The sequence below is a fragment of the Doryrhamphus excisus genome, unplaced genomic scaffold, assembly GCF_030265055.1.
Source record: "Doryrhamphus excisus isolate RoL2022-K1 unplaced genomic scaffold, RoL_Dexc_1.0 HiC_scaffold_25, whole genome shotgun sequence".
Taxonomy (NCBI): domain Eukaryota; kingdom Metazoa; phylum Chordata; class Actinopteri; order Syngnathiformes; family Syngnathidae; genus Doryrhamphus; species Doryrhamphus excisus.
The window spans coordinates 628,603-643,393 of record NW_026652243.1 but is presented as its reverse complement, the minus strand read 5'-3'; the positions used below and the strand labels follow the sequence as shown (position 1 = coordinate 643,393).

Genomic DNA, 14,791 nt, shown 5'->3' with positions numbered 1-14,791 from the left:
GGTCAAACAGCGCCCTCTGCTGTCAGGCAAGAGCAGAAACCATAAAAAGCTTACAGCACCTGGTATTCCCAGGCGGTCTCCCATCCAAGTACTAACCAGGCCCGCCCCTGCTTAGCTTCCGAGATCGGACGAGATCGGGCGTTTTCAGGGTAGTATGGCCGTAAGCTGCCAGGTCAACTGAAAAGATCCTATTTGAAGGTGACGCAGGCCAAACTAGACTCTGGCAAAAAGTGTCAAACAGCGCCCTTTGCTGTCAGGCAAGAGCAGAAACCATAAAAAGCTTACAGCACCTGGTATTCCCAGGCGGTCTCCCATCCAAGTACTAACCAGGCCCGCCCCTGCTTAGCGTCCGAGATCGGGCGTTTTCAGGGTAGTTTGGCCGTAAGCTGCCAGGTCAACTGAAAAGATCCTATTTGAAGGCGACGCAGACCAAACTAGACTCCAGCAAAAAGTGTCAAACAGCGCCCTTTGCTTTCAGGCAAGAGCAGAAACCATAAAAAGCTTACAGCACCTGGTATTCCCAGGCGGTCTCCCATCCAAGTACTAACCAGGCCCGCCCCTGCTTAGCTTCCGAGATCGGATGAGATCGGGCGTTTTCAGGGTAGTATGGCCGTAAGCTGCCAAGGCAACTGAAAAGATCCTATTTGAAGGCGACGCAGGCCAAACTAGACTCCAGCAAAAAGTGTCAAACAGCGCCCTCTGCTGTCAGTCAAGAGCAGAAACCATAAAAAGCTTACAGCACCTGGTATTCCCAGGCGGTCTCCCATCCAAGTACTAACCAGGCCCGCCCCTGCTTAGCTTCCGAGATCGGATGAGATCGGGCGTTTTCAGGGTAGTATGGCTGTAAGCTGCCAAGGCAACTGAAAAGATCCTATTTGAAGGCAACGCAGGCCAAACTAGACTCCAGCAAAAAGTGTCAAACAGCGCCCTTTGCTGTCAGGCAAGAGCAGAAACTATAAAAAGCTTACAGCACCTGGTATTCCCAGGCGGTCTCCCATCCAAGTACTAACCAGGCCCGCCCCTGCTTAGCGTCCGAGATCGGGCGTTTTCAGGGTAGTATGGCCGTAAGCTGCCAGATCAACTGAAAAGATCCTATTTGAAGGCGACGCAGGCCAAACTAGACTCCAGCAGAAAGTGTCAAACAGCGCCCTCTGCTTTCAGGCAAGAGCAGAAACCATAAAAAGCTTACAGCACCTGGTATTCCCAGGCGGTCTCCCATCCAAGTACTAACCAGGCCCGCCCCTGCTTAGCTTCCGAGATCGGATGAGATCGGGCGTTTTCAGGGTAGTATGGCCGTAAGCTGCCAAGGCAACTGAAAAGATCCTATTTGAAGGCGACGCAGGCCAAACTAGACTCCAGCAAAAAGTGTCAAACAGCGCCCTCTGCTGTCAGTCAAGAGCAGAAACCATAAAAAGCTTACAGCACCTGGTATTCCCAGGCGGTCTCCCATCCAAGTACTAACCAGGCCCGCCCCTGCTTAGCTTCCGAGATCGGATGAGATCGGGCGTTTTCAGGGTAGTATGGCTGTAAGCTGCCAAGGCAACTGAAAAGATCCTATTTGAAGGCAACGCAGGCCAAACTAGACTCCAGCAAAAAGTGTCAAACAGCGCCCTTTGCTGTCAGGCAAGAGCAGAAACCATAAAAAGCTTACAGCACCTGGTATTCCCAGGCGGTCTCCCATCCAAGTACTAACCAGGCCCGCCCCTGCTTAGCGTCCGAGATCGGGCGTTTTCAGGGTAGTATGGCCGTAAGCTGCCAGATCAACTGAAAAGATCCTATTTGAAGGCGACGCAGGCCAAACTAGACTCCAGCAAAAAGTGTCAAACAGCGCCCTCTGCTGTCAGGAAAGAGCAGAAACCATAAAAAGCTTACAGCACCTGGTATTCCCAGGCGGTCTCCCATCCAAGCACTAACCAGGCCCGCCCCTGCTTAGCTTCCGAGATCGGACGAGATCAGGCGTTTTAAGGGTAGTATGGCCGTAAGCTGCCAGGTCAACTGAAAAGATCCTATTTGAAGGTGACGCAGGCCAAACTAGACTCCAGCAAAAAGGGTCAAACAGCGCCCTCTGCTGTCAGGCAAGAGCAGAAACCATAAAAAGCTTACAGCACCTGGTATTCCCAGGCGGTCTCCCATCCAAGTACTAACCAGGCCCGCCCCTGCTTAGCTTCCGAGATCGGACGAGATCGGGCGTTTTCAGGGTAGTATGGCCGTAAGCTGCCAGGTCAACTGAAAAGATCCTATTTGAAGGTGACGCAGGCCAAACTAGACTCTGGCAAAAAGTGTCAAACAGCGCCCTTTGCTGTCAGGCAAGAGCAGAAACCATAAAAAGCTTACAGCACCTGGTATTCCCAGGCGGTCTCCCATCCAAGTACCAACCAGGCCCGCCCCTGCTTAGCGTCCGAGATCGGGCGTTTTCAGGGTAGTATGGCCGTAAGCTGCCAGATCAACTGAAAAGATCCTATTTGAAGGCGACGCAGGCCAAACTAGGCTCTGGCAAAAAGTGTCAAACAGCGCCTTTTGCTGTCAGGCAAGAGCAGAAACCATAAAAAGCTTACAGCACCTGGTATTCCTAGGCGGTCTCCCATCCAAGTACTAACCAGGTCCGCCCCTGCTTAGCTTCCGAGATCGGACGAGATCGGGCTTTTTCAGGGTAGTATGTCCGTAAGCTGCCAGGTCAACTGAAAATATCCTATTTGAAGGTGACGCAGGCCAAACTAGACTCCAGCAAAAAGGGTCAAACAGCGCCCTCTGCTGTCAGGCAAGAGCAGAAACCATAAAAAGCTTACAGCACCTGGTATTCCCAGGCGGTCTCCCATCCAAGTACTAACCAGGCCCGCCCCTGCTTAGCTTCCGAGATCGGACGAGATCGGGCGTTTTCAGGGTAGTATGGCCGTAAGCTGCCAGGTCAACTGAAAAGATCCTATTTGAAGGTGACGCAGGCCAAACTAGACTCTGGCAAAAAGTGTCAAACAGCGCCCTTTGCTGTCAGGCAAGAGCAGAAACCATAAAAAGCTTACAGCACCTGGTATTCCCAGGCGGTCTCCCATCCAAGTACTAACCAGGCCCGCCCCTGCTTAGCGTCCGAGATCGGGCGTTTTCAGGGTAGTTTGGCCGTAAGCTGCCAGGTCAACTGAAAAGATCCTATTTGAAGGCGACGCAGACCAAACTAGACTCCAGCAAAAAGTGTCAAACAGCGCCCTCTGCTGTCAGGCAAGAGCAGAAACCATAAAAAGCTTACAGCACCTGGTATTCCCAGGCGGTCTCCCATCCAAGCACTAACCAGGCCCGCCCCTGCTTAGCTTCCGAGATCGGACGAGATCAGGCGTTTTAAGGGTAGTATGGCCGTAAGCTGCCAGGTCAACTGAAAAGATCCTATTTGAAGGTGACGCAGGCCAAACTAGACTCCAGCAAAAAGGGTCAAACAGCGCCCTCTGCTGTCAGGCAAGAGCAGAAACCATAAAAAGCTTACAGCACCTGGTATTCCCAGGCGGTCTCCCATCCAAGTACTAACCAGGCCCGCCCCTGCTTAGCTTCCGAGATCGGACGAGATCGGGCGTTTTCAGGGTAGTATGGCCGTAAGCTGCCAGGTCAACTGAAAAGATCCTATTTGAAGGTGACGCAGGCCAAACTAGACTCTGGCAAAAAGTGTCAAACAGCGCCCTTTGCTGTCAGGCAAGAGCAGAAACCATAAAAAGCTTACAGCACCTGGTATTCCCAGGCGGTCTCCCATCCAAGTACCAACCAGGCCCGCCCCTGCTTAGCGTCCGAGATCGGGCGTTTTCAGGGTAGTATGGCCGTAAGCTGCCAGATCAACTGAAAAGATCCTATTTGAAGGCGACGCAGGCCAAACTAGACTCCAGCAAAAAGTGTCAAACAGCGCCCTCTGCTGTCAGGCAAGAGCAGAAACCATATAAAGCTTACAGCACCTGGTATTCCCAGGCGGTCTCCCATCCAAGTACTAACCAGGCCCGCCCCTGCTTAGCTTCCGAGATCGGACGAGATCGGGCTTTTTCAGGATAGTATGGCCGTAAGCCGCCAGATCAACTGAAAAGATCCTATTTGAAGGCGACGCAGGCCAAACTAGGCTCTGGCAAAAAGTGTCAAACAGCGCCTTTTGCTGTCAGGCAAGAGCAGAAACCATAAAAAGCTTGCAGCACCTGGTATTCCCAGGCGGTCTCCCATCCAAGTACTAACCAGGTCCGCCCCTGCTTAGCTTCCGAGATCGGACGAGATCGGGCGTTTTCAGGGTAGTATGGCCGTAAGCTGCCAGGTCAACTGAAAAGATCCTATTTGAAGGTGACGCAGGCCAAACTAGACTGGCAAAAAGTGTCAAACAGCGCCCTTTGCTTTCAGGCAAGAGCAGAAACCATAAAAAGCTTACAGCACCTGGTATTCCCAGGCGGTCTCCCATCCAAGTACTAACCAGGCCCGCCCCTGCTTAGCTTCCGAGATCGGATGAGATCGGGCGTTTTCAGGGTAGTATGGCCGTAAGCTGCCAAGGCAACTGAAAAGATCCTATTTGAAGGCGACGCAGGCCAAACTAGACTCCAGCAAAAAGTGTCAAACAGCGCCCTCTGCTGTCAGTCAAGAGCAGAAACCATAAAAAGCTTACAGCACCTGGTATTCCCAGGCGGTCTCCCATCCAAGTACTAACCAGGCCCGCCCCTGCTTAGCTTCCGAGATCGGATGAGATCGGGCGTTTTCAGGGTAGTATGGCTGTAAGCTGCCAAGGCAACTGAAAAGATCCTATTTGAAGGCAACGCAGGCCAAACTAGACTCCAGCAAAAAGTGTCAAACAGCGCCCTTTGCTGTCAGGCAAGAGCAGAAACTATAAAAAGCTTACAGCACCTGGTATTCCCAGGCGGTCTCCCATCCAAGTACTAACCAGGCCCGCCCCTGCTTAGCGTCCGAGATCGGGCGTTTTCAGGGTAGTATGGCCGTAAGCTGCCAGATCAACTGAAAAGATCCTATTTGAAGGCGACGCAGGCCAAACTAGACTCCAGCAAAAAGTGTCAAACAGCGCCCTCTGCTGTCAGGAAAGAGCAGAAACCATAAAAAGCTTACAGCACCTGGTATTCCCAGGCGGTCTCCCATCCAAGCACTAACCAGGCCCGCCCCTGCTTAGCTTCCGAGATCGGACGAGATCAGGCGTTTTAAGGGTAGTATGGCCGTAAGCTGCCAGGTCAACTGAAAAGATCCTATTTGAAGGTGACGCAGGCCAAACTAGACTCCAGCAAAAAGGGTCAAACAGCGCCCTCTGCTGTCAGGCAAGAGCAGAAACCATAAAAAGCTTACAGCACCTGGTATTCCCAGGCGGTCTCCCATCCAAGTACTAACCAGGCCCGCCCCTGCTTAGCTTCCGAGATCGGACGAGATCGGGCGTTTTCAGGGTAGTATGGCCGTAAGCTGCCAGGTCAACTGAAAAGATCCTATTTGAAGGTGACGCAGGCCAAACTAGACTCTGGCAAAAAGTGTCAAACAGCGCCCTTTGCTGTCAGGCAAGAGCAGAAACCATAAAAAGCTTACAGCACCTGGTATTCCCAGGCGGTCTCCCATCCAAGTACCAACCAGGCCCGCCCCTGCTTAGCGTCCGAGATCGGGCGTTTTCAGGGTAGTATGGCCGTAAGCTGCCAGATCAACTGAAAAGATCCTATTTGAAGGCGACGCAGGCCAAACTAGGCTCTGGCAAAAAGTGTCAAACAGCGCCTTTTGCTGTCAGGCAAGAGCAGAAACCATAAAAAGCTTACAGCACCTGGTATTCCCAGGCGGTCTCCCATCCAAGTACTAACCAGGTCCGCCCCTGCTTAGCTTCCGAGATCGGACGAGATCGGGCTTTTTCAGGGTAGTATGTCCGTAAGCTGCCAGGTCAACTGAAAATATCCTATTTGAAGGTGACGCAGGCCAAACTAGACTCCAGCAAAAAGGGTCAAACAGCGCCCTCTGCTGTCAGGCAAGAGCAGAAACCATAAAAAGCTTACAGCACCTGGTATTCCCAGGCGGTCTCCCATCCAAGTACTAACCAGGCCCGCCCCTGCTTAGCTTCCGAGATCGGACGAGATCGGGCGTTTTCAGGGTAGTATGGCCGTAAGCTGCCGGGTCAACTGAAAAGATCCTATTTGAAGGTGACGCAGGCCAAACTAGACTCTGGCAAAAAGTGTCAAACAGCGCCCTTTGCTGTCAGGCAAGAGCAGAAACCATAAAAAGCTTACAGCACCTGGTATTCCCAGGCGGTCTCCCATCCAAGTACTAACCAGGCCCGCCCCTGCTTAGCGTCCGAGATCGGGCGTTTTCAGGGTAGTTTGGCCGTAAGCTGCCAGGTCAACTGAAAAGATCCTATTTGAAGGCGACGCAGACCAAACTAGACTCCAGCAAAAAGTGTCAAACAGCGCCCTCTGCTGTCAGGCAAGAGCAGAAACCATAAAAAGCTTACAGCACCTGGTATTCCCAGGCGGTCTCCCATCCAAGTACTAACCAGGCCCACCCCTGCTTAGCTTCCGAGATCGGACGAGATCGGGCCTTTTCAGGGTAGTATGGCCGTAAGCTGCCAGTGCAACTGAAAAGATCCTATTTGAAGGCGACGCAGGCCAAACTAGACTCCAGCAGAAAGTGTCAAACAGCGCCCTCTGCTTTCAGGCAAGAGCAGAAACCATAAAAAGCTTACAGCACCTGGTATTCCCAGGCGGTCTCCCATCCAAGTACTAACCAGGCCCGCCCCTGCTTAGCTTCCGAGATCGGATGAGATCGGGCGTTTTCAGGGTAGTATGGCCGTAAGCTGCCAAGGCAACTGAAAAGATCCTATTTGAAGGCGACGCAGGCCAAACTAGACTCCAGCAAAAAGTGTCAAACAGCGCCCTCTGCTGTCAGTCAAGAGCAGAAACCATAAAAAGCTTACAGCACCTGGTATTCCCAGGCGGTCTCCCATCCAAGTACTAACCAGGCCCGCCCCTGCTTAGCTTCCGAGATCGGATGAGATCGGGCGTTTTCAGGGTAGTATGGCTGTAAGCTGCCAAGGCAACTGAAAAGATCCTATTTGAAGGCAACGCAGGCCAAACTAGACTCCAGCAAAAAGTGTCAAACAGCGCCCTTTGCTGTCAGGCAAGAGCAGAAACCATAAAAAGCTTACAGCACCTGGTATTCCCAGGCGGTCTCCCATCCAAGTACTAACCAGGCCCGCCCCTGCTTAGCGTCCGAGATCGGGCGTTTTCAGGGTAGTATGGCCGTAAGCTGCCAGATCAACTGAAAAGATCCTATTTGAAGGCGACGCAGGCCAAACTAGACTCCAGCAAAAAGTGTCAAACAGCGCCCTCTGCTGTCAGGAAAGAGCAGAAACCATAAAAAGCTTACAGCACCTGGTATTCCCAGGCGGTCTCCCATCCAAGCACTAACCAGGCCCGCCCCTGCTTAGCTTCCGAGATCGGACGAGATCAGGCGTTTTAAGGGTAGTATGGCCGTAAGCTGCCAGGTCAACTGAAAAGATCCTATTTGAAGGTGACGCAGGCCAAACTAGACTCCAGCAAAAAGGGTCAAACAGCGCCCTCTGCTGTCAGGCAAGAGCAGAAACCATAAAAAGCTTACAGCACCTGGTATTCCCAGGCGGTCTCCCATCCAAGTACTAACCAGGCCCGCCCCTGCTTAGCTTCCGAGATCGGACGAGATCGGGCGTTTTCAGGGTAGTATGGCCGTAAGCTGCCAGGTCAACTGAAAAGATCCTATTTGAAGGTGACGCAGGCCAAACTAGACTCTGGCAAAAAGTGTCAAACAGCGCCCTTTGCTGTCAGGCAAGAGCAGAAACCATAAAAAGCTTACAGCACCTGGTATTCCCAGGCGGTCTCCCATCCAAGTACCAACCAGGCCCGCCCCTGCTTAGCGTCCGAGATCGGGCGTTTTCAGGGTAGTATGGCCGTAAGCTGCCAGATCAACTGAAAAGATCCTATTTGAAGGCGACGCAGGCCAAACTAGGCTCTGGCAAAAAGTGTCAAACAGCGCCTTTTGCTGTCAGGCAAGAGCAGAAACCATAAAAAGCTTACAGCACCTGGTATTCCCAGGCGGTCTCCCATCCAAGTACTAACCAGGCCCGCCCCTGCTTAGCTTCCGAGATCGGACGAGATCGGGCTTTTTCAGGATAGTATGGCCGTAAGCTGCCAGATCAACTGAAAAGATCCTATTTGAAGGCGACGCAGGCCAAACTAGGCTCTGGCAAAAAGTGTCAAACAGCGCCTTTTGCTGTCAGGCAAGAGCAGAAACCATAAAAAGCTTGCAGCACCTGGTATTCCCAGGCGGTCTCCCATCCAAGTACTAACCAGGTCCGCCCCTGCTTAGCTTCCGAGATCGGACGAGATCGGGCGTTTTCAGGGTAGTATGGCCGTAAGCTGCCAGGTCAACTGAAAAGATCCTATTTGAAGGTGACGCAGGCCAAACTAGACTCTGGCAAAAAGTGTCAAACAGCGCCCTTTGCTTTCAGGCAAGAGCAGAAACCATAAAAAGCTTACAGCACCTGGTATTCCCAGGCGGTCTCCCATCCAAGTACTAACCAGGCCCGCCCCTGCTTAGCTTCCGAGATCGGATGAGATCGGGCGTTTTCAGGGTAGTATGGCCGTAAGCTGCCAAGGCAACTGAAAAGATCCTATTTGAAGGCGACGCAGGCCAAACTAGACTCCAGCAAAAAGTGTCAAACAGCGCCCTCTGCTGTCAGTCAAGAGCAGAAACCATAAAAAGCTTACAGCACCTGGTATTCCCAGGCGGTCTCCCATCCAAGTACTAACCAGGCCCGCCCCTGCTTAGCTTCCGAGATCGGATGAGATCGGGCGTTTTCAGGGTAGTATGGCTGTAAGCTGCCAAGGCAACTGAAAAGATCCTATTTGAAGGCAACGCAGGCCAAACTAGACTCCAGCAAAAAGTGTCAAACAGCGCCCTTTGCTGTCAGGCAAGAGCAGAAACTATAAAAAGCTTACAGCACCTGGTATTCCCAGGCGGTCTCCCATCCAAGTACTAACCAGGCCCGCCCCTGCTTAGCGTCCGAGATCGGGCGTTTTCAGGGTAGTATGGCCGTAAGCTGCCAGATCAACTGAAAAGATCCTATTTGAAGGCGACGCAGGCCAAACTAGACTCCAGCAAAAAGTGTCAAACAGCGCCCTCTGCTGTCAGGAAAGAGCAGAAACCATAAAAAGCTTACAGCACCTGGTATTCCCAGGCGGTCTCCCATCCAAGCACTAACCAGGCCCGCCCCTGCTTAGCTTCCGAGATCGGACGAGATCAGGCGTTTTAAGGGTAGTATGGCCGTAAGCTGCCAGGTCAACTGAAAAGATCCTATTTGAAGGTGACGCAGGCCAAACTAGACTCCAGCAAAAAGGGTCAAACAGCGCCCTCTGCTGTCAGGCAAGAGCAGAAACCATAAAAAGCTTACAGCACCTGGTATTCCCAGGCGGTCTCCCATCCAAGTACTAACCAGGCCCGCCCCTGCTTAGCTTCCGAGATCGGACGAGATCGGGCGTTTTCAGGGTAGTATGGCCGTAAGCTGCCAGGTCAACTGAAAAGATCCTATTTGAAGGTGACGCAGGCCAAACTAGACTCTGGCAAAAAGTGTCAAACAGCGCCCTTTGCTGTCAGGCAAGAGCAGAAACCATAAAAAGCTTACAGCACCTGGTATTCCCAGGCGGTCTCCCATCCAAGTACCAACCAGGCCCGCCCCTGCTTAGCGTCCGAGATCGGGCGTTTTCAGGGTAGTATGGCCGTAAGCTGCCAGATCAACTGAAAAGATCCTATTTGAAGGCGACGCAGGCCAAACTAGGCTCTGGCAAAAAGTGTCAAACAGCGCCTTTTGCTGTCAGGCAAGAGCAGAAACCATAAAAAGCTTACAGCACCTGGTATTCCCAGGCGGTCTCCCATCCAAGTACTAACCAGGTCCGCCCCTGCTTAGCTTCCGAGATCGGACGAGATCGGGCTTTTTCAGGGTAGTATGTCCGTAAGCTGCCAGGTCAACTGAAAATATCCTATTTGAAGGTGACGCAGGCCAAACTAGACTCCAGCAAAAAGGGTCAAACAGCGCCCTCTGCTGTCAGGCAAGAGCAGAAACCATAAAAAGCTTACAGCACCTGGTATTCCCAGGCGGTCTCCCATCCAAGTACTAACCAGGCCCGCCCCTGCTTAGCTTCCGAGATCGGACGAGATCGGGCGTTTTCAGGGTAGTATGGCCGTAAGCTGCCAGGTCAACTGAAAAGATCCTATTTGAAGGTGACGCAGGCCAAACTAGACTCTGGCAAAAAGTGTCAAACAGCGCCCTTTGCTGTCAGGCAAGAGCAGAAACCATAAAAAGCTTACAGCACCTGGTATTCCCAGGCGGTCTCCCATCCAAGTACTAACCAGGCCCGCCCCTGCTTAGCGTCCGAGATCGGGCGTTTTCAGGGTAGTTTGGCCGTAAGCTGCCAGGTCAACTGAAAAGATCCTATTTGAAGGCGACGCAGACCAAACTAGACTCCAGCAAAAAGTGTCAAACAGCGCCCTCTGCTGTCAGGCAAGAGCAGAAACCATAAAAAGCTTACAGCACCTGGTATTCCCAGGCGGTCTCCCATCCAAGTACTAACCAGGCCCACCCCTGCTTAGCTTCCGAGATCGGACGAGATCGGGCCTTTTCAGGGTAGTATGGCCGTAAGCTGCCAGGGCAACTGAAAAGATCCTATTTGAAGGCGACGCAGGCCAAACTAGACTCCAGCAAAAAGTGTCAAACAGCGCCCTCTGCTTTCAGGCAAGAGCAGAAACCATAAAAAGCTTACAGCACCTGGTATTCCCAGGCGGTCTCCCATCCAAGTACTAACCAGGCCCGCCCCTGCTTAGCTTCCGAGATCGGATGAGATCGGGCGTTTTCAGGGTAGTATGGCCGTAAGCTGCCAAGGCAACTGAAAAGATCCTATTTGAAGGCGACGCAGGCCAAACTAGACTCCAGCAAAAAGTGTCAAACAGCGCCCTCTGCTGTCAGTCAAGAGCAGAAACCATAAAAAGCTTACAGCACCTGGTATTCCCAGGCGGTCTCCCATCCAAGTACTAACCAGGCCCGCCCCTGCTTAGCTTCCGAGATCGGATGAGATCGGGCGTTTTCAGGGTAGTATGGCTGTAAGCTGCCAAGGCAACTGAAAAGATCCTATTTGAAGGCAACGCAGGCCAAACTAGACTCCAGCAAAAAGTGTCAAACAGCGCCCTTTGCTGTCAGGCAAGAGCAGAAACCATAAAAAGCTTACAGCACCTGGTATTCCCAGGCGGTCTCCCATCCAAGTACTAACCAGGCCCGCCCCTGCTTAGCGTCCGAGATCGGGCGTTTTCAGGGTAGTATGGCCGTAAGCTGCCAGATCAACTGAAAAGATCCTATTTGAAGGCGACGCAGGCCAAACTAGACTCCAGCAAAAAGTGTCAAACAGCGCCCTCTGCTGTCAGGAAAGAGCAGAAACCATAAAAAGCTTACAGCACCTGGTATTCCCAGGCGGTCTCCCATCCAAGCACTAACCAGGCCCGCCCCTGCTTAGCTTCCGAGATCGGACGAGATCAGGCGTTTTAAGGGTAGTATGGCCGTAAGCTGCCAGGTCAACTGAAAAGATCCTATTTGAAGGTGACGCAGGCCAAACTAGACTCCAGCAAAAAGGGTCAAACAGCGCCCTCTGCTGTCAGGCAAGAGCAGAAACCATAAAAAGCTTACAGCACCTGGTATTCCCAGGCGGTCTCCCATCCAAGTACTAACCAGGCCCGCCCCTGCTTAGCTTCCGAGATCGGACGAGATCGGGCGTTTTCAGGGTAGTATGGCCGTAAGCTGCCAGGTCAACTGAAAAGATCCTATTTGAAGGTGACGCAGGCCAAACTAGACTCTGGCAAAAAGTGTCAAACAGCGCCCTTTGCTGTCAGGCAAGAGCAGAAACCATAAAAAGCTTACAGCACCTGGTATTCCCAGGCGGTCTCCCATCCAAGTACCAACCAGGCCCGCCCCTGCTTAGCGTCCGAGATCGGGCGTTTTCAGGGTAGTATGGCCGTAAGCTGCCAGATCAACTGAAAAGATCCTATTTGAAGGCGACGCAGGCCAAACTAGGCTCTGGCAAAAAGTGTCAAACAGCGCCCTCTGCTGTCAGGCAAGAGCAGAAACCATAAAAAGCTTACAGCACCTGGTATTCCCAGGCGGTCTCCCATCCAAGTACTAACCAGGCCCACCCCTGCTTAGCTTCCGAGATCGGACGAGATCGGGCCTTTTCAGGGTAGTATGGCCGTAAGCTGCCAGGGCAACTGAAAAGATCCTATTTGAAGGCGACGCAGGCCAAACTAGACTCCAGCAAAAAGTGTCAAACAGCGCCCTCTGCTTTCAGGCAAGAGCAGAAACCATAAAAAGCTTACAGCACCTGGTATTCCCAGGCGGTCTCCCATCCAAGTACTAACCAGGCCCGCCCCTGCTTAGCTTCCGAGATCGGATGAGATCGGGCGTTTTCAGGGTAGTATGGCCGTAAGCTGCCAAGGCAACTGAAAAGATCCTATTTGAAGGCGACGCAGGCCAAACTAGACTCCAGCAAAAAGTGTCAAACAGCGCCCTCTGCTGTCAGTCAAGAGCAGAAACCATAAAAAGCTTACAGCACCTGGTATTCCCAGGCGGTCTCCCATCCAAGTACTAACCAGGCCCGCCCCTGCTTAGCTTCCGAGATCGGATGAGATCGGGTGTTTTCAGGGTAGTATGGCTGTAAGCTGCCAAGGCAACTGAAAAGATCCTATTTGAAGGCAACGCAGGCCAAACTAGACTCCAGCAAAAAGTGTCAAACAGCGCCCTTTGCTGTCAGGCAAGAGCAGAAACCATAAAAAGCTTACAGCACCTGGTATTCCCAGGCGGTCTCCCATCCAAGTACTAACCAGGCCCGCCCCTGCTTAGCGTCCGAGATCGGGCGTTTTCAGGGTAGTATGGCCGTAAGCTGCCAGATCAACTGAAAAGATCCTATTTGAAGGCGACGCAGGCCAAACTAGACTCCAGCAAAAAGTGTCAAACAGCGCCCTCTGCTGTCAGGAAAGAGCAGAAACCATAAAAAGCTTACAGCACCTGGTATTCCCAGGCGGTCTCCCATCCAAGCACTAACCAGGCCCGCCCCTGCTTAGCTTCCGAGATCGGACGAGATCAGGCGTTTTAAGGGTAGTATGGCCGTAAGCTGCCAGGTCAACTGAAAAGATCCTATTTGAAGGTGACGCAGGCCAAACTAGACTCCAGCAAAAAGGGTCAAACAGCGCCCTCTGCTGTCAGGCAAGAGCAGAAACCATAAAAAGCTTACAGCACCTGGTATTCCCAGGCGGTCTCCCATCCAAGTACTAACCAGGCCCGCCCCTGCTTAGCTTCCGAGATCGGACGAGATCGGGCGTTTTCAGGGTAGTATGGCCGTAAGCTGCCAGGTCAACTGAAAAGATCCTATTTGAAGGTGACGCAGGCCAAACTAGACTCTGGCAAAAAGTGTCAAACAGCGCCCTTTGCTGTCAGGCAAGAGCAGAAACCATAAAAAGCTTACAGCACCTGGTATTCCCAGGCGGTCTCCCATCCAAGTACCAACCAGGCCCGCCCCTGCTTAGCGTCCGAGATCGGGCGTTTTCAGGGTAGTATGGCCGTAAGCTGCCAGATCAACTGAAAAGATCCTATTTGAAGGCGACGCAGGCCAAACTAGGCTCTGGCAAAAAGTGTCAAACAGCGCCTTTTGCTGTCAGGCAAGAGCAGAAACCATAAAAAGCTTACAGCACCTGGTATTCCCAGGCGGTCTCCCATCCAAGTACTAACCAGGTCCGCCCCTGCTTAGCTTCCGAGATCGGACGAGATCGGGCTTTTTCAGGGTAGTATGTCCGTAAGCTGCCAGGTCAACTGAAAATATCCTATTTGAAGGTGACGCAGGCCAAACTAGACTCCAGCAAAAAGGGTCAAACAGCGCCCTCTGCTGTCAGGCAAGAGCAGAAACCATAAAAAGCTTACAGCACCTGGTATTCCCAGGCGGTCTCCCATCCAAGTACTAACCAGGCCCGCCCCTGCTTAGCTTCCGAGATCGGACGAGATCGGGCGTTTTCAGGGTAGTATGGCCGTAAGCTGCCAGGTCAACTGAAAAGATCCTATTTGAAGGTGACGCAGGCCAAACTAGACTCTGGCAAAAAGTGTCAAACAGCGCCCTTTGCTGTCAGGCAAGAGCAGAAACCATAAAAAGCTTACAGCACCTGGTATTCCCAGGCGGTCTCCCATCCAAGTACTAACCAGGCCCGCCCCTGCTTAGCGTCCGAGATCGGGCGTTTTCAGGGTAGTTTGGCCGTAAGCTGCCAGGTCAACTGAAAAGATCCTATTTGAAGGCGACGCAGACCAAACTAGACTCCAGCAAAAAGTGTCAAACAGCGCCCTCTGCTGTCAGGCAAGAGCAGAAACCATAAAAAGCTTACAGCACCTGGTATTCCCAGGCGGTCTCCCATCCAAGTACTAACCAGGCCCGCCCCTGCTTAGCTTCCGAGATCGGGCGTTTTCAGGGTAGTATGGCCGTAAGCTGCCAAGGCAACTGAAAAGATCCTATTTGAAGGCGACGCAGGCCAAACTAGACTCCAGCAAAAAGTGTCAAACAGCGCCCTCTGCTGTCAGTCAAGAGCAGAAACCTTAAAAGCTTACAGCACCTGGTATTCCCAGGCGGTCTCCCATCCAAGTACTAACCAGGCCCGCCCCTGCTTAGCTTCCGAGATCGGATGAGATCGGGCGTTTTCAGGGTAGTATGGCTGTAAGCTGCCAAGGCAACTGAAAAGATCCTATTTGAAGGCAACGCAGGCC

The 14,791-nt window shown here is 52.4% G+C and overlaps 45 non-coding genes and 20 pseudogenes across 45 annotated transcripts; all 65 read right to left on the bottom strand.

The window, feature by feature from the left end:
• Positions 1-47: 47 nt before the first annotated feature.
• LOC131114579 (5S ribosomal RNA) lies at positions 48-166 on the bottom strand. Its single transcript, XR_009121886.1, has one exon. It is a non-coding gene; the product is annotated as a 5S ribosomal RNA (ribosomal RNA).
• A 112-nt stretch (positions 167-278) lies between these two features.
• LOC131113176 (5S ribosomal RNA) lies at positions 279-387 on the bottom strand (annotated as a pseudogene).
• Positions 388-499: 112 nt separating this feature from the next.
• Positions 500-618, bottom strand: LOC131114495 (5S ribosomal RNA). Its single transcript, XR_009121803.1, has one exon. It is a non-coding gene; the product is annotated as a 5S ribosomal RNA (ribosomal RNA).
• Positions 619-730: 112 nt separating this feature from the next.
• Positions 731-849, bottom strand: LOC131116478 (5S ribosomal RNA). Its single transcript, XR_009123725.1, has one exon. It is a non-coding gene; the product is annotated as a 5S ribosomal RNA (ribosomal RNA).
• Positions 850-961: 112 nt separating this feature from the next.
• LOC131112532 (5S ribosomal RNA) lies at positions 962-1,070 on the bottom strand (annotated as a pseudogene).
• Positions 1,071-1,182: 112 nt separating this feature from the next.
• Positions 1,183-1,301, bottom strand: LOC131114484 (5S ribosomal RNA). The gene has a single exon (XR_009121792.1). It is a non-coding gene; the product is annotated as a 5S ribosomal RNA (ribosomal RNA).
• A 112-nt stretch (positions 1,302-1,413) lies between these two features.
• LOC131116467 (5S ribosomal RNA) lies at positions 1,414-1,532 on the bottom strand. The gene has a single exon (XR_009123714.1). It is a non-coding gene; the product is annotated as a 5S ribosomal RNA (ribosomal RNA).
• Positions 1,533-1,644: 112 nt separating this feature from the next.
• On the bottom strand, positions 1,645-1,753 carry LOC131112531 (5S ribosomal RNA; annotated as a pseudogene).
• A 112-nt stretch (positions 1,754-1,865) lies between these two features.
• Positions 1,866-1,984, bottom strand: LOC131118092 (5S ribosomal RNA). The gene has a single exon (XR_009125263.1). It is a non-coding gene; the product is annotated as a 5S ribosomal RNA (ribosomal RNA).
• Positions 1,985-2,096: 112 nt separating this feature from the next.
• Positions 2,097-2,215, bottom strand: LOC131114578 (5S ribosomal RNA). The gene has a single exon (XR_009121885.1). It is a non-coding gene; the product is annotated as a 5S ribosomal RNA (ribosomal RNA).
• A 112-nt stretch (positions 2,216-2,327) lies between these two features.
• LOC131113342 (5S ribosomal RNA) lies at positions 2,328-2,436 on the bottom strand (annotated as a pseudogene).
• Positions 2,437-2,548: 112 nt separating this feature from the next.
• On the bottom strand, positions 2,549-2,667 carry LOC131118897 (5S ribosomal RNA). The gene has a single exon (XR_009126039.1). It is a non-coding gene; the product is annotated as a 5S ribosomal RNA (ribosomal RNA).
• Positions 2,668-2,779: 112 nt separating this feature from the next.
• Positions 2,780-2,898, bottom strand: LOC131114576 (5S ribosomal RNA). The gene has a single exon (XR_009121883.1). It is a non-coding gene; the product is annotated as a 5S ribosomal RNA (ribosomal RNA).
• A 112-nt stretch (positions 2,899-3,010) lies between these two features.
• Positions 3,011-3,119, bottom strand: LOC131113175 (5S ribosomal RNA; annotated as a pseudogene).
• A 112-nt stretch (positions 3,120-3,231) lies between these two features.
• LOC131118091 (5S ribosomal RNA) lies at positions 3,232-3,350 on the bottom strand. Its single transcript, XR_009125262.1, has one exon. It is a non-coding gene; the product is annotated as a 5S ribosomal RNA (ribosomal RNA).
• Positions 3,351-3,462: 112 nt separating this feature from the next.
• Positions 3,463-3,581, bottom strand: LOC131114575 (5S ribosomal RNA). The gene has a single exon (XR_009121882.1). It is a non-coding gene; the product is annotated as a 5S ribosomal RNA (ribosomal RNA).
• Positions 3,582-3,693: 112 nt separating this feature from the next.
• Positions 3,694-3,802, bottom strand: LOC131113341 (5S ribosomal RNA; annotated as a pseudogene).
• Positions 3,803-3,914: 112 nt separating this feature from the next.
• Positions 3,915-4,033, bottom strand: LOC131117376 (5S ribosomal RNA). Its single transcript, XR_009124595.1, has one exon. It is a non-coding gene; the product is annotated as a 5S ribosomal RNA (ribosomal RNA).
• A 112-nt stretch (positions 4,034-4,145) lies between these two features.
• On the bottom strand, positions 4,146-4,264 carry LOC131117289 (5S ribosomal RNA). The gene has a single exon (XR_009124511.1). It is a non-coding gene; the product is annotated as a 5S ribosomal RNA (ribosomal RNA).
• Positions 4,265-4,374: 110 nt separating this feature from the next.
• LOC131114472 (5S ribosomal RNA) lies at positions 4,375-4,493 on the bottom strand. Its single transcript, XR_009121781.1, has one exon. It is a non-coding gene; the product is annotated as a 5S ribosomal RNA (ribosomal RNA).
• Positions 4,494-4,605: 112 nt separating this feature from the next.
• On the bottom strand, positions 4,606-4,724 carry LOC131116456 (5S ribosomal RNA). Its single transcript, XR_009123703.1, has one exon. It is a non-coding gene; the product is annotated as a 5S ribosomal RNA (ribosomal RNA).
• A 112-nt stretch (positions 4,725-4,836) lies between these two features.
• LOC131112530 (5S ribosomal RNA) lies at positions 4,837-4,945 on the bottom strand (annotated as a pseudogene).
• Positions 4,946-5,057: 112 nt separating this feature from the next.
• Positions 5,058-5,176, bottom strand: LOC131118090 (5S ribosomal RNA). Its single transcript, XR_009125261.1, has one exon. It is a non-coding gene; the product is annotated as a 5S ribosomal RNA (ribosomal RNA).
• Positions 5,177-5,288: 112 nt separating this feature from the next.
• Positions 5,289-5,407, bottom strand: LOC131114574 (5S ribosomal RNA). Its single transcript, XR_009121881.1, has one exon. It is a non-coding gene; the product is annotated as a 5S ribosomal RNA (ribosomal RNA).
• A 112-nt stretch (positions 5,408-5,519) lies between these two features.
• On the bottom strand, positions 5,520-5,628 carry LOC131113340 (5S ribosomal RNA; annotated as a pseudogene).
• A 112-nt stretch (positions 5,629-5,740) lies between these two features.
• On the bottom strand, positions 5,741-5,859 carry LOC131118597 (5S ribosomal RNA). Its single transcript, XR_009125759.1, has one exon. It is a non-coding gene; the product is annotated as a 5S ribosomal RNA (ribosomal RNA).
• Positions 5,860-5,971: 112 nt separating this feature from the next.
• On the bottom strand, positions 5,972-6,090 carry LOC131114573 (5S ribosomal RNA). Its single transcript, XR_009121880.1, has one exon. It is a non-coding gene; the product is annotated as a 5S ribosomal RNA (ribosomal RNA).
• Positions 6,091-6,202: 112 nt separating this feature from the next.
• LOC131113174 (5S ribosomal RNA) lies at positions 6,203-6,311 on the bottom strand (annotated as a pseudogene).
• Positions 6,312-6,423: 112 nt separating this feature from the next.
• On the bottom strand, positions 6,424-6,542 carry LOC131116335 (5S ribosomal RNA). The gene has a single exon (XR_009123587.1). It is a non-coding gene; the product is annotated as a 5S ribosomal RNA (ribosomal RNA).
• Positions 6,543-6,654: 112 nt separating this feature from the next.
• LOC131114460 (5S ribosomal RNA) lies at positions 6,655-6,773 on the bottom strand. Its single transcript, XR_009121770.1, has one exon. It is a non-coding gene; the product is annotated as a 5S ribosomal RNA (ribosomal RNA).
• A 112-nt stretch (positions 6,774-6,885) lies between these two features.
• On the bottom strand, positions 6,886-7,004 carry LOC131116445 (5S ribosomal RNA). The gene has a single exon (XR_009123692.1). It is a non-coding gene; the product is annotated as a 5S ribosomal RNA (ribosomal RNA).
• A 112-nt stretch (positions 7,005-7,116) lies between these two features.
• Positions 7,117-7,225, bottom strand: LOC131112529 (5S ribosomal RNA; annotated as a pseudogene).
• Positions 7,226-7,337: 112 nt separating this feature from the next.
• On the bottom strand, positions 7,338-7,456 carry LOC131118089 (5S ribosomal RNA). The gene has a single exon (XR_009125260.1). It is a non-coding gene; the product is annotated as a 5S ribosomal RNA (ribosomal RNA).
• A 112-nt stretch (positions 7,457-7,568) lies between these two features.
• On the bottom strand, positions 7,569-7,687 carry LOC131114572 (5S ribosomal RNA). The gene has a single exon (XR_009121879.1). It is a non-coding gene; the product is annotated as a 5S ribosomal RNA (ribosomal RNA).
• A 112-nt stretch (positions 7,688-7,799) lies between these two features.
• Positions 7,800-7,908, bottom strand: LOC131113339 (5S ribosomal RNA; annotated as a pseudogene).
• A 112-nt stretch (positions 7,909-8,020) lies between these two features.
• LOC131117375 (5S ribosomal RNA) lies at positions 8,021-8,139 on the bottom strand. Its single transcript, XR_009124594.1, has one exon. It is a non-coding gene; the product is annotated as a 5S ribosomal RNA (ribosomal RNA).
• Positions 8,140-8,251: 112 nt separating this feature from the next.
• On the bottom strand, positions 8,252-8,370 carry LOC131117288 (5S ribosomal RNA). Its single transcript, XR_009124510.1, has one exon. It is a non-coding gene; the product is annotated as a 5S ribosomal RNA (ribosomal RNA).
• Positions 8,371-8,482: 112 nt separating this feature from the next.
• LOC131114449 (5S ribosomal RNA) lies at positions 8,483-8,601 on the bottom strand. Its single transcript, XR_009121758.1, has one exon. It is a non-coding gene; the product is annotated as a 5S ribosomal RNA (ribosomal RNA).
• Positions 8,602-8,713: 112 nt separating this feature from the next.
• LOC131116434 (5S ribosomal RNA) lies at positions 8,714-8,832 on the bottom strand. Its single transcript, XR_009123681.1, has one exon. It is a non-coding gene; the product is annotated as a 5S ribosomal RNA (ribosomal RNA).
• A 112-nt stretch (positions 8,833-8,944) lies between these two features.
• LOC131112528 (5S ribosomal RNA) lies at positions 8,945-9,053 on the bottom strand (annotated as a pseudogene).
• Positions 9,054-9,165: 112 nt separating this feature from the next.
• On the bottom strand, positions 9,166-9,284 carry LOC131118088 (5S ribosomal RNA). Its single transcript, XR_009125259.1, has one exon. It is a non-coding gene; the product is annotated as a 5S ribosomal RNA (ribosomal RNA).
• Positions 9,285-9,396: 112 nt separating this feature from the next.
• Positions 9,397-9,515, bottom strand: LOC131114571 (5S ribosomal RNA). The gene has a single exon (XR_009121878.1). It is a non-coding gene; the product is annotated as a 5S ribosomal RNA (ribosomal RNA).
• A 112-nt stretch (positions 9,516-9,627) lies between these two features.
• Positions 9,628-9,736, bottom strand: LOC131113338 (5S ribosomal RNA; annotated as a pseudogene).
• Positions 9,737-9,848: 112 nt separating this feature from the next.
• LOC131118596 (5S ribosomal RNA) lies at positions 9,849-9,967 on the bottom strand. The gene has a single exon (XR_009125758.1). It is a non-coding gene; the product is annotated as a 5S ribosomal RNA (ribosomal RNA).
• Positions 9,968-10,079: 112 nt separating this feature from the next.
• On the bottom strand, positions 10,080-10,198 carry LOC131114570 (5S ribosomal RNA). The gene has a single exon (XR_009121877.1). It is a non-coding gene; the product is annotated as a 5S ribosomal RNA (ribosomal RNA).
• A 112-nt stretch (positions 10,199-10,310) lies between these two features.
• LOC131113173 (5S ribosomal RNA) lies at positions 10,311-10,419 on the bottom strand (annotated as a pseudogene).
• Positions 10,420-10,531: 112 nt separating this feature from the next.
• On the bottom strand, positions 10,532-10,650 carry LOC131116334 (5S ribosomal RNA). The gene has a single exon (XR_009123586.1). It is a non-coding gene; the product is annotated as a 5S ribosomal RNA (ribosomal RNA).
• Positions 10,651-10,762: 112 nt separating this feature from the next.
• On the bottom strand, positions 10,763-10,881 carry LOC131114437 (5S ribosomal RNA). The gene has a single exon (XR_009121747.1). It is a non-coding gene; the product is annotated as a 5S ribosomal RNA (ribosomal RNA).
• Positions 10,882-10,993: 112 nt separating this feature from the next.
• LOC131116422 (5S ribosomal RNA) lies at positions 10,994-11,112 on the bottom strand. The gene has a single exon (XR_009123670.1). It is a non-coding gene; the product is annotated as a 5S ribosomal RNA (ribosomal RNA).
• A 112-nt stretch (positions 11,113-11,224) lies between these two features.
• On the bottom strand, positions 11,225-11,333 carry LOC131112527 (5S ribosomal RNA; annotated as a pseudogene).
• A 112-nt stretch (positions 11,334-11,445) lies between these two features.
• On the bottom strand, positions 11,446-11,564 carry LOC131118086 (5S ribosomal RNA). Its single transcript, XR_009125257.1, has one exon. It is a non-coding gene; the product is annotated as a 5S ribosomal RNA (ribosomal RNA).
• A 112-nt stretch (positions 11,565-11,676) lies between these two features.
• On the bottom strand, positions 11,677-11,795 carry LOC131114569 (5S ribosomal RNA). The gene has a single exon (XR_009121875.1). It is a non-coding gene; the product is annotated as a 5S ribosomal RNA (ribosomal RNA).
• Positions 11,796-11,907: 112 nt separating this feature from the next.
• On the bottom strand, positions 11,908-12,016 carry LOC131113336 (5S ribosomal RNA; annotated as a pseudogene).
• Positions 12,017-12,128: 112 nt separating this feature from the next.
• On the bottom strand, positions 12,129-12,247 carry LOC131116333 (5S ribosomal RNA). Its single transcript, XR_009123585.1, has one exon. It is a non-coding gene; the product is annotated as a 5S ribosomal RNA (ribosomal RNA).
• Positions 12,248-12,359: 112 nt separating this feature from the next.
• Positions 12,360-12,478, bottom strand: LOC131114426 (5S ribosomal RNA). The gene has a single exon (XR_009121736.1). It is a non-coding gene; the product is annotated as a 5S ribosomal RNA (ribosomal RNA).
• Positions 12,479-12,590: 112 nt separating this feature from the next.
• LOC131114395 (5S ribosomal RNA) lies at positions 12,591-12,709 on the bottom strand. Its single transcript, XR_009121707.1, has one exon. It is a non-coding gene; the product is annotated as a 5S ribosomal RNA (ribosomal RNA).
• A 112-nt stretch (positions 12,710-12,821) lies between these two features.
• LOC131112526 (5S ribosomal RNA) lies at positions 12,822-12,930 on the bottom strand (annotated as a pseudogene).
• Positions 12,931-13,042: 112 nt separating this feature from the next.
• Positions 13,043-13,161, bottom strand: LOC131118085 (5S ribosomal RNA). Its single transcript, XR_009125256.1, has one exon. It is a non-coding gene; the product is annotated as a 5S ribosomal RNA (ribosomal RNA).
• A 112-nt stretch (positions 13,162-13,273) lies between these two features.
• Positions 13,274-13,392, bottom strand: LOC131114568 (5S ribosomal RNA). Its single transcript, XR_009121874.1, has one exon. It is a non-coding gene; the product is annotated as a 5S ribosomal RNA (ribosomal RNA).
• Positions 13,393-13,504: 112 nt separating this feature from the next.
• Positions 13,505-13,613, bottom strand: LOC131113334 (5S ribosomal RNA; annotated as a pseudogene).
• Positions 13,614-13,725: 112 nt separating this feature from the next.
• On the bottom strand, positions 13,726-13,844 carry LOC131118595 (5S ribosomal RNA). The gene has a single exon (XR_009125757.1). It is a non-coding gene; the product is annotated as a 5S ribosomal RNA (ribosomal RNA).
• A 112-nt stretch (positions 13,845-13,956) lies between these two features.
• LOC131114567 (5S ribosomal RNA) lies at positions 13,957-14,075 on the bottom strand. Its single transcript, XR_009121873.1, has one exon. It is a non-coding gene; the product is annotated as a 5S ribosomal RNA (ribosomal RNA).
• Positions 14,076-14,187: 112 nt separating this feature from the next.
• Positions 14,188-14,296, bottom strand: LOC131113171 (5S ribosomal RNA; annotated as a pseudogene).
• A 112-nt stretch (positions 14,297-14,408) lies between these two features.
• Positions 14,409-14,517, bottom strand: LOC131111764 (5S ribosomal RNA; annotated as a pseudogene).
• A 111-nt stretch (positions 14,518-14,628) lies between these two features.
• Positions 14,629-14,747, bottom strand: LOC131116410 (5S ribosomal RNA). Its single transcript, XR_009123659.1, has one exon. It is a non-coding gene; the product is annotated as a 5S ribosomal RNA (ribosomal RNA).
• Between the last annotated feature and the right edge of the window lie 44 nt (positions 14,748-14,791).